The 13609-nt window shown below is 41.6% G+C and overlaps 1 protein-coding gene across 3 annotated transcripts in view; it reads left to right on the top strand.

Annotated features, from left to right (window-relative positions):
* Window positions 1–13609, top strand: part of LOC147256061 (myelin transcription factor 1-like) — a 114495-nt gene that overhangs the window by 22046 nt on the left and 78840 nt on the right. The gene's annotated exons all lie outside the window — the stretch shown is intronic.

Below are 13609 nucleotides of genomic sequence, written 5' to 3'. Positions count from 1 at the left end.
CCTCAGTTCTTAAGTAATGATGGACTGTCCTTTCTCTTTACTCAGCTGATTGGTTCTTGCTACAACATGAATTCTAACAGTTGTCAAATAGAGCTGTCAGCTGTGTACCAACCTGACTTCTTCACAACACAACCGATGGTCCCAACCTCATTAAGAAGACAAGAAATTCCACAAATGAACCCAGAGAAGGCAAACCTGTGAAGTGAAAACATTTCAGGTGACGACATCGTGAAGCTCATTGAGAGAAGGCCAAGGGTTTGCAGCGCTGTCGACAAAGCAAAGCCTGGCTACTGTGAGGAATCTAAAATATACGTACAACATATTTAGAGTTATTTAACAATTTTTCCTTTGCGTTATAATTCCATATATCTTGCTTCATATATTTGATGTCATCAGTATGTATCTACAGTACAATGTAGAAAGTAGTGCAAATAAAGAAAAAAACACTGAATGAGAAGGTGTGTCAAACTTCTGACTGGTAGTGTATATATCAAATCATTTGCTAGAGGAGGGTACCTCTCATTCTGATGAATATGTTCAGTAAAACAGCCAAAATGAAACAGTGATAATAATATCTTGAGCCTAAGTGGTGTTGGAAACGATGATATTCCACACTGAGCTGATTTCCCTCCCAGCAACTTGAGGCTAACGGGCACGATCAAATCAGGAGATGTATTGATTTGGTCAGGAGGGACAGGATATAGTCTCCTTCTAATCATTGAGGAAGCTCTTTGGGCTATAGCATTTCGAATGGAGTGAAGGGCCAATCGAAGAGGCCACAGCCTCATATGAAATTCATCTTTAATCCTTATGAATTATGAATTGAACTCCATGGTCTGGGGAAAAAACTGCATTTACATAACCCCTTTGACCAGTGTTTCATGTTTTATGTGCATTCCTATTTCTCCTCACTAGATTTTACAACAGAAATAATTCATTCATTTACATGTATCGCCCCACGCAAACAGAATCGATAGAGTTCATGCAATTGTGGACATTAATTTCTATACAGAAACGTATGCATACCCAGATTCATGCATATGCACCTACATATTCAAGACATTCTCTTTATGTTTTATGGAGAGTATATTTGTTGGGTGTGTACGCGTGTGTTTCATTATAGTTGCTCATCCCTGTTGAATCATGCAAGTCAGCAGGAGCAAGTGAAGCCTTCTCCCTGTGGGCAATATTTATGGCAATGCGTGTAAAGGTATTTTCAGACACACAAAAAAGATTCTTTAAATTTCAAATGGGATTCTAGACTGGGGTTGAAAAGGAGAAGACACAAATCTGTGGAGGGCTTCATTCCACACCCCCGCCCTCCGCCTCTTCCTTCTCTTTGCTCTCTCTCCCTCTCTCGCTCTCTTTCTTGCTCTCCCTCTCGTCAACCTTTTCAAAAAGCATCTATATTCTCACACCAGGCTGTAGGGGCATGTTGTCATGTTGCTATGCTACCTGAATGTCAAGCAGAATGTCAGAGTGATGGCAGAATGTGAATGTACAATAAAGATGGAGCTTCTTCTGACCAGAGAGCCTGCTGGAGATCCCTGCCTTCCGTTTAGTTGTGTGCAAACTAAACAAAGCACAAAGATGTCAGATTCAGAAGTGTGCTGTGCCAAGGAATTATGGTCAGAATGTCCATCTGGCTTTCCATCAAATGACCTTATAACTGGAGATAATTTGATGGTGATGAGGCCATTGCCCATTATGCTGACATTAATGCTGATGATTATTATCATCGCCGTTACTTATTTCTTTTATTCCATTCTTTCTATCTGTCGCAGCTCTTCAGCATACCAGTACTTCCTATTAACACCACCCGCAATTCATCTGGATTAATTGAAAAGTTACAGTAACCTGCAGCCATTATAGTTATTACAGTTTGGTGAAATGGTCCTCAGAGAGGACACAGTCACCATCACACTGACCCAAACCTCTCCGATCCTCCTCCTCCAGTGTCCATCATTCCCTTGACTGGTTTGTAAAGCAGAAAAGAGGTAGAGATTGAAGAAAATATAGTACACAAGCAGCTGCTGTCGATGACTTGAAAGGTTTGAAAGGTTTACCAGAAATACAGACTGTTAGAGATAAAGGGGAGAGTGGGTTGATGGAGGGAAGGGTTGTCAGTTAAATTGACATTGGAGATGGAGGAGATATTGGTAGTGCTGCCAGTGGGGGGCTGTGGAGTCAGTGATGGAGTGGCGAGATTGTTGATTTCTGTTGGATGTCTGGAGTACACGGGGAGTAGAGGCTACTGGACCACATGTCACACGGCAAATAACAGTGTCCTTCCAAACATTTATAGAAAGACAGATTTATAGAGACACTTGACACCTTCGTGGCTCTAAGATGGCCTCGTTTGTCTCTCTCTCTCTCTCTCTCTCTTGCTCACACACACACACACACACACACACACACACACACACACACACACACATACACACACCTGGAGGAAGCAACGTGAGCTGGATAAGGATGGTTACACTTGAGCAGTGCACTAAATCCCCAAAGCAAAGTATAGAAACCTGCAAAATGGATTCATGACACCATTTTTCACACCCATGCTTGCTGGAGTTACATAAGCTGGTACAGTACTGTGCAACCTGGTGCGGCGTGGAGCCATAGGCCCCGGCAGCACCACTAAATTGTACAGATTGTAACATCTCCCCTCTCATCTAAAACTAATCACCAACTCTTATTTCATGTCATGGATGAAATTAGAAATTTGTTTTCCATCTTGTCTTAGCCATCCCAATGTTGTTGTTTATTTTTTTTGGAGATGAGGGATTTTTTTTATTTAGCATCAATCTCATTTTCTGCCCTGAATTACTGTCTAATGAATGTAAGCTTTTGGATTTGGAGACAGGCAGACTAGCTAATGGGTTTGTTAGTTTGTTGAGTAGCATACCACACTCATTATTGCTTTCAACACTGTGATTAACTTGATTTGCAGGGCAAATCCATCGGAGAGAAGATGATGTGCTCACATATATGAATGCACGCATGCCCATAATGTAATTATACGATTTAATAAGTTATTAATACAGTTCAGGACTCGCTTGGAAATAGAAAAGTGGATGGCTGAAAACACTAAGATGATCATGTTGAGATTGATTTAATTCCATTTAGTCAGGGAACATGATGTTACAACAGTGACTAACTGGAGGAAAGTCATTCAGGGGCACTGCTGGTTAAAGAAAAAAAAAGAGTTATAGTATTGCTTTTTCATAACCTTCCATATGATTTTTAAAGGTGATATTTATGACATGCCCACTATACTGCGCTGCCAATAAAAGAGAAAGCAAGAAAGCAAAATGTGATTTTTGAGCAGGATTGCAGCTCAAGTATGCACATAGCTCAGTCAGTTTCAAGGACATTGCATATTGTATCATTATTTTTTCATGGTGTTGAAAGTGTGAGTATCATATAACAAAAGCTCTTGAGAGACCTATGAAGCATGCATCCACAATAAGTCTATTCTGGGATGACGAGAAACAGAGCCATCTGAAGTGAGTAAGATATGAAGGAAAGAGAGGATGATGTCATTCAGGAATGTTCTGCTGAGAATGAGATAGCACAGTGACAAACACACATGTTAGTCAGTGTCTTGTTTGGGAAGACACTGATGCAACTGTAACTGGCGCTCTGTCAATGTGACCACGATGAAAGCAGCTTTACGTTTGACAGTTAGCTGCTGAGAAGAAACCATGATGTGGGTTTTCACTCATCTCTTTCATCTTCAGATAGATGTCTGAGGGAGGTCCCTAAATGTCGCCTTAATGGTGTCACCGTGGTGATTATCAACCATCCCTGCTTCTTCGTCAAGCTCCGGGCTGTCACCAGAAATGTCACAAGCGTCCCGTGTTACTAGTCATCAGATGAGTTACGGCAGAGAGGACAGCTGTGGAATGCTGTTTTTAAGGTTAGCCATCTGGACACAGACCAAGTCGCTCTCCCTTTCGTGCACAAATGTGTGTGAAAAACAACTTAACGTCGTAGGTGACGAGCATCAAACAGCTGTATTCTTCCTAAGATAATAGCTTGAGACAATCCTAAGTGTCCCACAGTCTCCAGATGTCCAATTGTATTTTTTCTTTTAATGTTATTCTAGTTCAGTATCATAGTGTGTGTGGACCAAAGAAAAACCCACTTGGATAACCAAATATGTATTCTTTTCTGCCAAAATTGAACTTACTGCCTAACTAAGGAGCTAACTGTGTATTTTAAGCATCTTCTTAGCTGCTGACTTATGTTAGCCTCTGGTAAGGCTGCATCTCTCTTATTTCCTCTTCATTACCTACAAGTTTAACACAAAAAAATAGAACATATGGGGGCTTTGATATTTTTGAAAAGGCACCAGAGATGGAGCCACGCTACATGACAGATGTAAAGTAAGTCCCCTCCATCCCCCTCAGGATCTGCCACCAGGGGTCTTTACCATGAGGCAAGTTCAGCGTTTCCATGGTACCTTCAAGTTGTTTCATTTGGCAAAGCACCACTATGATGATAAGGCATTCCACCAAGACAGGGACACTTGAAAAAGCCCGACTTGATCAAATGCTGCCTCCCAATCGAGCCTCATTTGATCAAGGCTGACTCTAGACAGGGTCACATGGTCTCGCTTTATATCTGCGCCCACAGTAGAGAAGAAGCCTTGACAAGTCAGTGGATGAAAAGACAATACAATAACACAAAAGATGAGGGAACATGGGTGGTGTTCTTCTCACAGGCAGCACAAAAACTAATGATTGAACTGTATGAATAGAAAGAGGTAAATACCAAAAAAGGGAATACTTCAGCCATGATTAAGTGGAGGGCAATGGTATCGTTAAAAAAAACCCAACCTTTGAGTTGAATTGGATGTGTGACTGTGATATAAATTAGTGAGACAGTGAAAGAGGTGAGATTAGATTTTCATGAGCTTTTAATTTTTATTACTCAACAGGAGTAATGCTAGACATCCATTTGACTATCTTTTTGGTGTTCTGGAATAGGCTTTGTCTGTAGTTTAAATCACTGTGGCCAATGAGTGGTTATTCATCTAAACCACAGAGCCCACGGAACAGAACTTTCACTTTAATGAGCCACGCTTATCAATATAAGACAGGATTTTCCTTTATCCCGTTTGATGGAATACCCCCAAGTTAGCCCGGTATTATATGACTTAATCATTGTCTAAATGTGAACTTGATATTTATTCTTCTGTGGGGGTAAATACAACAGAAGTCAACTGATGCATGCATACATACTTGCCTAACCCTAAACCCTAGTTTCTACAACTGCATTGAATCAATAGTAACCTGCAGTGTAGGTATGTGTTGCTTCATATGTTCTATATGATTGTACCCTATGTTGTTACCTGATGGGCACCTCCCTGAAAAAACAACTACACACAGATGGAAACACTTATGGCTGGTCCATAAGAAAACATACACACACACACACACACACACACACACACACACACACACACACACACACACACACACACACACACACACACACACAAAGGGCGCCTAATTCGTCCCTTGTGATGGTGCTACATCCCCGGTGTAGTTGCAGCTGAGATATCCTATAGCAGCCCATATCAAAGACCACAAAATTCACTGGTGTTGAAGTGATGTATAGGTGGATTTTTTAAGATATCATGGCATCTGCATTCACATGCACACGCCAGATAGATCCTTGTAGAAGAATCGTTGGCCAGCTGCAGCACAGGTACCCACAGAAATTCTCTCAAAGGGCCAAATGTGCTTCTAGTGACTCTCAAAGCTCCACCTGACTCTTTGCAGTTCAGTGTCCAAGTCTACATCACTCTTCATTCTACACTGCAGTATGTCTCCCAACCACACTTCGCACGGTATAGGCCTGAGGCATTTATCCAGCATCTTTTTATATGGTAACGTATTCACTGATGCCAATGCCTGGTATCTTGTGATACCAGACACCGGAGATCCTGCTTACCTAAGTCTGTGGATTTCTGAATGCCAGATCCTTTTTTGACAGTGTAGAGAAGAGCCACAAACACCCCATCGCATTTTGTCAAAGACCTGCCTACCCAGTTGGCTTCTGCAGTGAAACTGGAGACATACTGTAATAAACCACTTTGTAACTAGGAGAGAACTTTTTTGAACGTTAATTTTTATCTTATTAATGTTAGTTGTGAAGGCAGGACAGAAAACTTAAATCATTTTTTCTATAATTCTTTAAATCTCAACAATGACCTCAGAAGTAATGTCAGATATAGGGTGTAATGGAGCAAAAGAAGAGTTGGGTTGGAGGTGGATTGCAAGATGGCATACAGAGGAAGCAGGAAATGTAGGCAGACTGATGCAGCTTAAATAAGGCTCCTTGAGTGTCTTCATTAGAGTGCTGGAAAGTAATCAGCTGAGCTGCTTCAATGTGGAAATAACTGGGTTACCAGTCTAAGTGGGCTGGCTTGGAATTGCTGATCATCAGCTAATATAGCAGGGATGTTGAGCCAAGCTTGACTTTGTGGCCTGCTCCATTTTTGATCCGACTCAACAAAAAAACTTTGAAGGAGTTTGCGTCCGTGACGTGGTAGGGCCATCCTACGGTCGTGTTTCTGCTTGGACAGTGTACATGTGACTGCTGCATGTCACTGATGTACCACCATCAAAACTTTGGATTGTTCCCGCAGAAACGCTTCTAGTAAAAACAGAAAAATGGGATAAAGTAAAAGCATTTATAGATTTATAAGAAGCGCAGAAGATGCAATCTTGGTTTAATAAACAGCTGTTACATTTGAAATATTTCAAGACAAAAGATCCTTGTTTCAACCAATTCTGAAGAAGGGGATGCGATCCACAGAGGAGAAGATTTTTCCTGTCATTTGCACCAGTCTGCCCTAATAATTTGTCACAATCGCACATCCTAATTTTCACTCAGAAATAGAAGCAAAATACTTCATTACAGGTTGCTCTACATGCAAGCAGCTGAAACTCCACCGAGCAGCAAAACAAAGAAGGAATCCAAGTTTGATGGGTTTTACCTCTGATACTCATCCTTTTAAAGAGTTTCAGCCCTGATTTAGGACTTCTCTACTTAAAACCCACTGAACAAAACACAGTGCATTCAGCTGCTCTCCATACATGAATGGCAAAAGCTACATCAGTGTATATGCTGAGTTCCCTTCAGCAAACTGAGCCATCTACACAGCCCCTACAGCCTTAACACCTGCCTACCAGGAAGTACACGAAGGTGACATAGAGGGTATCATGTGCCAGTGTGTGTGTGTATGTGTGTGTGTGTGTGTGTGTGCGCATGTTTGTCATGTATGGATTATGAATTACATGCGCACACAAAGAAACACAAACCCTTAAAAATGAACTTTGATGGTTAAAGTCTATAGTACGTCTTCTCACCTGTCACCTCTCATTAGACTGCGCCATGGCGACTGACCTTGTTCGTCTTTCCTAGGACTGCTGTGCCGTTTTGTGTGCGTGTGTTTGTGTTTGTGTGCGTTTGCGTGTGTGTGTGTGTGTGTGTGTGTTCATTCAGGGGCTGGGGCCGCCTCACCCTAATGATGTGGCTGTGAAATCGGGCCGGAGCCCAGCGCCGTCTCTCATTACGTCCCTCCAAATTCATTTGCTACATCGGTTCTGCCTCTTCATGCATGCACCGCACGCCTGTACCTGCTGTTATTCTGCATCGAATGTTCAAGCCAAAGCACTTTGTCGAACACAGGTAGCTACAGAAATACATATGTTACATCACTTGGATCTTGTTGAGTGTTGTTTAATTTAGCTGAGGAGCTTTTTTTCCTATGCAGTTACTAGGTTGTTGTGTTTCCTGTTTTTATAGGAAGGTTAAAAAAAAGACACACACGGAGATAGTGGAACACACTATGTACTACACATTGAGTACCTGCAGTTCTAGAAGTAGGAGTGTGTGATTAATTAACATTGGTGTGGTTGTTGGTATTCCATCACATGATGAATACAGTTGCTGAATATAACTACCATTAGTCTATTGACTTTATATTTTTTGTTGCTGCATACACTACCAGTCAAAAGTTTGGACACACCTTCTCATTCAATGTTTTTCCTTTATCTTTACTACTTTCTACATTGTAGATACACGCAGAAGACATCAAATATATGACGCAAGATGGATGGAATTATGTAACAAAAAAAGTTAGATAACAATAAATATGTTTTTTATTTTAGAGAAAGTATTACAGATATTGCAGCACAGTGGTGCAGGTGTTAGCACTGTCGCCTCGCAGCAAGAAGGTTCCGGGTTCGAGTCCCGGCTCAGGCACAGGATCTTTCTGTGTGGAGTCTGCATGTTCACCCTGTTCCTGTGTGAGTCTCCATGTTCTCCCTGTTCCTGTGGGTTCTCTCTGGTACTCCAGCTTCCTCCCACAGTCCAAAGACATCAAGAGGGGACGAGGCTGATTGATACTCTAAATTGACCGTAGGTGTGACTGTGAGTGTGAATGGTTGTCTGTCTCTATGTGTTGGCCCTGCGATGGACTGGTGACCTGTCCAGGGTGAACCCTGCCTCTCGCCCGTTGCCGCTGGGTTAGGCTCCAGCCCCCCCACGACCCTTAACAGGAATAAGCGGAAGAAAATGGATGGATGGATGGATTTAAGATTCCTCAAAGTAGCCACTCTTCGCTTTGTCTACAGTGCTGCAAACCCTTGGCCTTCTTTCAGTGAGCTTCATTATGGCACCTCAATGTCTGAAATGGTTTTCACTTCACAGGTTTGTCTTCTCGGGGTTCATTTGTGTAACTTTTTGCCTTCTTAATGAGGTTGGGGCCATCGGTTGTGTTGTGAAGAAGTCAGGTTGGTACACAGCTGACAGCTCTATTTGACAACTGTTAGAATTCATGTTGTAGCAAGAACCAATCAGCTGAGTAAAGAGAAAGGACAGTCCATCATTACTTAAGAACTGAGGGTCAGTCAGTCTGGAAAATTACAAAAACTTTCTAGTGGCGTTCTAGTAGCAGACACATCTCTACATCAACTGTTCAGTGGAGACTGCGCCAATCAGGTCATTATGGTTGAATAGCTGCTAAGAAACTACTAAGAAAAAACAACAAGCAGAGATTTGTTTGGGCCAAGAAACACAAGGAATGAACATTAGATCAGTGGAAATCTGTGCTTTGTTCTGATGAGTCCAAATTTGAGATCTTTGGTTCCACCCAACGTGTCTTTGTGCGACGCAGAAAAGGTGAACGGATGGTCACGACATGCATGGCTCCCACCATGAAGCATGGAGGAGGAGGTGTGATGCTGTTGACACTGTTGGAGATTTAATTCAAATTAAAGGCACACTGAACCAGCATGGCTACCAAAGCATCCTGCAGCGACATCCCATCCGGTTTGTGTTTAGCTGGACCATCGTTTACTTTTCAACAGGACAACGACCCCAAACACACCTCCAGGCTGTGTAAGGGTTATTTGACCAAGAAGGAGAGTGATGGAGAGCTGCGCCAGATGACCAGGCCTCCACAGTCACCTGACCTAAACCCAATCGAGACGGTTTGGGATGAGATGAATGAAGAAGCAGAGTGAAGCCAAAAGGGCCAACAAGAGCTCAGCATCTCTGGGAACTCCGAGACTGTTGGAAAACCATTTCATGAAGCTCATCGAGAGATTGCCAAGAGTGTGCAAAGAAGTAATCAAAGCAAAGGGTGGCTATTTTGAAGAATCTAAAATATAAAGCACATTTTCATTTATTTCACTTTTTTTTGTTTTCTACATAAATCCATATGTATTCTTTAATAGTTTTGACACCTTCAGTGAAAATCTACAATGTAAATAATCATGCAAATAAAGAAAAAACATTAAATGAGAAGTTGCGTCCAAACTTTTGATGAGTAGTTTATGTTTGTGACTTTGTATTGGGTTGTTATTGTGACTTTATGTGACACTTCATGCAAGAAGAGACAGATGGAAGCACTAAATTCTACTTTTACGCTTGATTTGACTGCAGTCAAACCACTTAATACACCACACCACACGTATCGGTACGGGCTAGTAGGTACCTATGACACATATGAATGACTAACACCTAACAGCCGTTGTAGTTGGTAATTATGACAGATGAAAAGACATTTCTATACACTGTAAAGGTCCGACTCAGGTGGGCAGGTGGGGAATAATCCATAGAATGTTTCAAATCATCTCTTTGACCTTTGCCCTTTGCCCTTTGCCCTTTGTAGCTGGTCAAAATTTGACACGATGCTCCAAATACTTCCTTTTGGTTAAACAAAAGCAATATACTGTAGGTCTTGAAAACATAACAAGAAGTGGACTTTGCAGCATGGAGACGTCTGTTTGATCCTCGTTTGTCATTGATTTTCTGTGACGATCATTTATTTTGGAACAATGACATTTGGTAAAGCAAGACCATTACACTTCTGTTATACTAACAGTGATTTTTGCGTGCAAAAATGATGCTTATCCATCTGTTTTTGCAATATCCTCCTAGCAAACAGCACCATGTTGGAAGAAGCTATAAAAAGAAGCAGTACAAGATGATAAAACATTCTTTCACGATAATATATCAGCTATTTTGCAAGAAATTGACGAAAATCTCCCAAACTGACCTATTTCACAACATTAAAAAGTGGTTGAAAAATCTTAAATTAGTCCCTTGATTGGATCCCTCCAATAACCCCCCTTCCCTTTTCCATGTAACACCTTCCCAACCAAATTCAAGAAAATTATTTTTGTGTAATTTTGCGAGCAAACAAACACAACCTCCTTCGTGGAAATCATAAATCCACTTGATACAAGCCTTGTTCCAGGCATTTTGCTGTATTTTAATTACTTGTTTTGTAGAATCAAGCATGAAGCCTTTTTTATGTTATAAAAAAAGACAGCGCATGCGTATACAAATGTTCCAGTTGTCTGACAAAAACAGTCCTTACCAATGTTGTAAGCACACCCCGGGCCTTTGAGTGAAAGTGTTTTTTTTTTTTTTTTTAATCTTGGTATGAAGTTGACATGGTTGCAGCTTTCATCAATATGGGATCGCTCCCAAGCTGGCCACAACACCAGATGATGAAGGTGTTAAAACTGTATATGGTGAGACAGTGTCCTTGTGTAGATGGGGGATGGGATTGACAGATATCCGCATCAAGCATCTTCCCTCCTGACCTTGACAGGCGCTGTATTATACTACCGTTGGTTGCAGTGCGTTGTCTTCGGACAGCCGCTCTGGACGTGCAACTGATGTTGAGATACTGTCCTCTTTACTGAATCATGCACCAGGAGTGTATGGACCGGTGTATGTCTGTTGCAGCGCACTGTGCAAATGTCATAGGTTCTCTCTTTCTACATGCTATCTGATCCATAGCTACCTCATGCACGTGTTTGAGGGTGAATGTGTGTGTACTGCCATTGCAGCAAACAGATGGTATCATAATGACATCATTGCACACTGGGGTTATGTTCTCAGAGGCTCGGAGCAGGAGGAAGAAATTAGGAGGAGGCATCAGATGAGTGTTTGTCAATTAATCTAAAAGACACATTCACACAAATTCAAAACCCAGAGAGCTTTTCAAAACATTTAGCTTCAGTTTGCCCTACTAAACGCCAACCTGCTTTTCACCTCGCCCACGCGACTGTTACAAATGTCAGTGCTCGCAGTTAACTGGACTTGAAATGATCTGCCCCCATCTCTCCCTGTCATGTTCCCCTTCATTTGTTAAGGGTGCCCTGAGCACCTGAGTTTCTTTTTAAGAGCATCTCTCTTCCTCCTCCTTTCTTCTCCTTCCTCTGTTCTGGAGTTCTCTCATGTCAGTGAGCAGGGAGAAACCTGTCACCACGCTAGCATTAGTATGCTCTTTTCATATCTGCGCCTCTTGCTTCTTTTTTTCCCCCTCTTCCTCTTTTCCTTCCCTGCCCCCCCCCCCCATTTCTCTGCAAACATAAAAATAGTTTATGCCTGTGACAAGAAAATGCCTCTAATCCTGAGGTTTGTTGGAGAGCAAACAGACACAATTGGCCACTTATTATTCTGTGTAGAATTTTCTATGTGGGGTGTTTGTGGTATCCATGGCAACAAAGTAGGGTGCACATATCCCCCCTGTCACCGAGCAGAATGGGAGGGAAGAGGATGAAAAGAGATGATAAAATAACACACACTGAAATACATGGGGCAAGCTATAACCTGTTAGTTCAGTGGCTGGTGTGTGTTGTCAGTGTGTGCACGTGTGCATGTGTGTTTGTGTGTGTGTGTGTGTTTGTGTGTGTGTGTGGTCATTGTCAAGTATATGATGGTATTGGCACACCTGTGTATGGCTTTCACACAATCAGATTTGCATTACCCTGATTGCATACTTGTATGTGTGTGGCTGCATGTGTGTGTTTGTATGTGTGTGTGTGTGTGTGTGTGTTATTATAGAGGGAGAGAGAGAGAGAGAGAGATAAAGAGAGCACAGGTGTACATTTGTGTCTTTATGTGTGTGGCTCCACGTATGGATTCAGGTGCCATTATAAGCAAAGCTGCTCTCCAGCTGGGTTAGATGGCCTGTGTGTGTGTGTGTGTGTGTGTGTGTGTGTGTGTGTGTGTGTGTGTGTGTGTGTGTGTGTGTGTGTGTGTGTGTCAGGGGGAGATAATCTTTGCCATAACGAGTCTTTCACACGTGCACCTTCTTTTCATTGGCCCACACAGGCCCTGCCACTCCGTCTAACACCATGGAAATCAATGAGAGGCAGGCAGAGTGGTGTGAAGATGGAGCTGCGGTCAAAATACTTTGCATGCTGAAAACTAAAGCAGGAGGGAGGGGAGGGAGGGGAGGGAGAGGAGGGGAGAGGGGGACGGGAAATTGTTGTGTTGCTGGGGAGGATTTGCATAGTGATTTCATCTATGTGTGTATATTTGTGCTACTTTTCTTGCTGCATGCATGTGAATGTGCACAGACTCAAATGCATGTTTAACTCACCTCTGTGCTGTGACTTCCTGCTTCTGTTCATATTCACAGTAAAAACCTGGAGATGTACGATATTATCAGTACACCACAATCATTTATTTATGTACTTGTATCTTCTTTGCTCATCAACCGTTGTGGAAGCAATGTGGTAGACTAAATATATGAGTTATAGTGAAATAAAAAAAAACATTTACATGTGTTTTTTTTAGAATGCACAAACTGTATTTATCATACACATTTTTAATCTGCCAAAATCAGTCATAAAATATCAGGATACCAGCAAAAAAATCAATGTGTTTTTGCCACAGTCTACTCATTGTATTTTAATTAGATCTTATTTAAAACAGCCTAAAGATATTAAATATATGAATTTCTAAAAATTGAGTGGTGGGTGGAGCATTAACTCCAGAAATGCATTAAGGGAAGGTCAACGTGGTGACAATCAGTGCTCTGGAAGAGGAGAAAACAATTTTTTATGGTTTCTTTGAACCTGTGTGACCTTTAACCTCATAGACAATCAACTCAATCGCCGCAAAAAATAGACAATATGCGTTTACTGTATAAGTGCATTGACATTGCTTTTATTGTTGATCCAAGAAAATCCATTTCTGAAACAAGTTCACCCTTCTGTCTCTTTGTGGTTTATTATGTTTATTCTTTTGTTTTTAATGTTATGAGATTCTATATTCATTGCTG

The sequence above is a fragment of the Aulostomus chinensis genome, chromosome 9 (assembly GCF_037954235.1).
Source record: "Aulostomus chinensis isolate RoL2024-O1b breed Wild chromosome 9, RoL_Achi_v1.0, whole genome shotgun sequence".
Lineage (NCBI taxonomy): Eukaryota > Metazoa > Chordata > Actinopteri > Syngnathiformes > Aulostomidae > Aulostomus > Aulostomus chinensis.
This window is presented reverse-complemented; position numbering and strand designations above follow the sequence as displayed.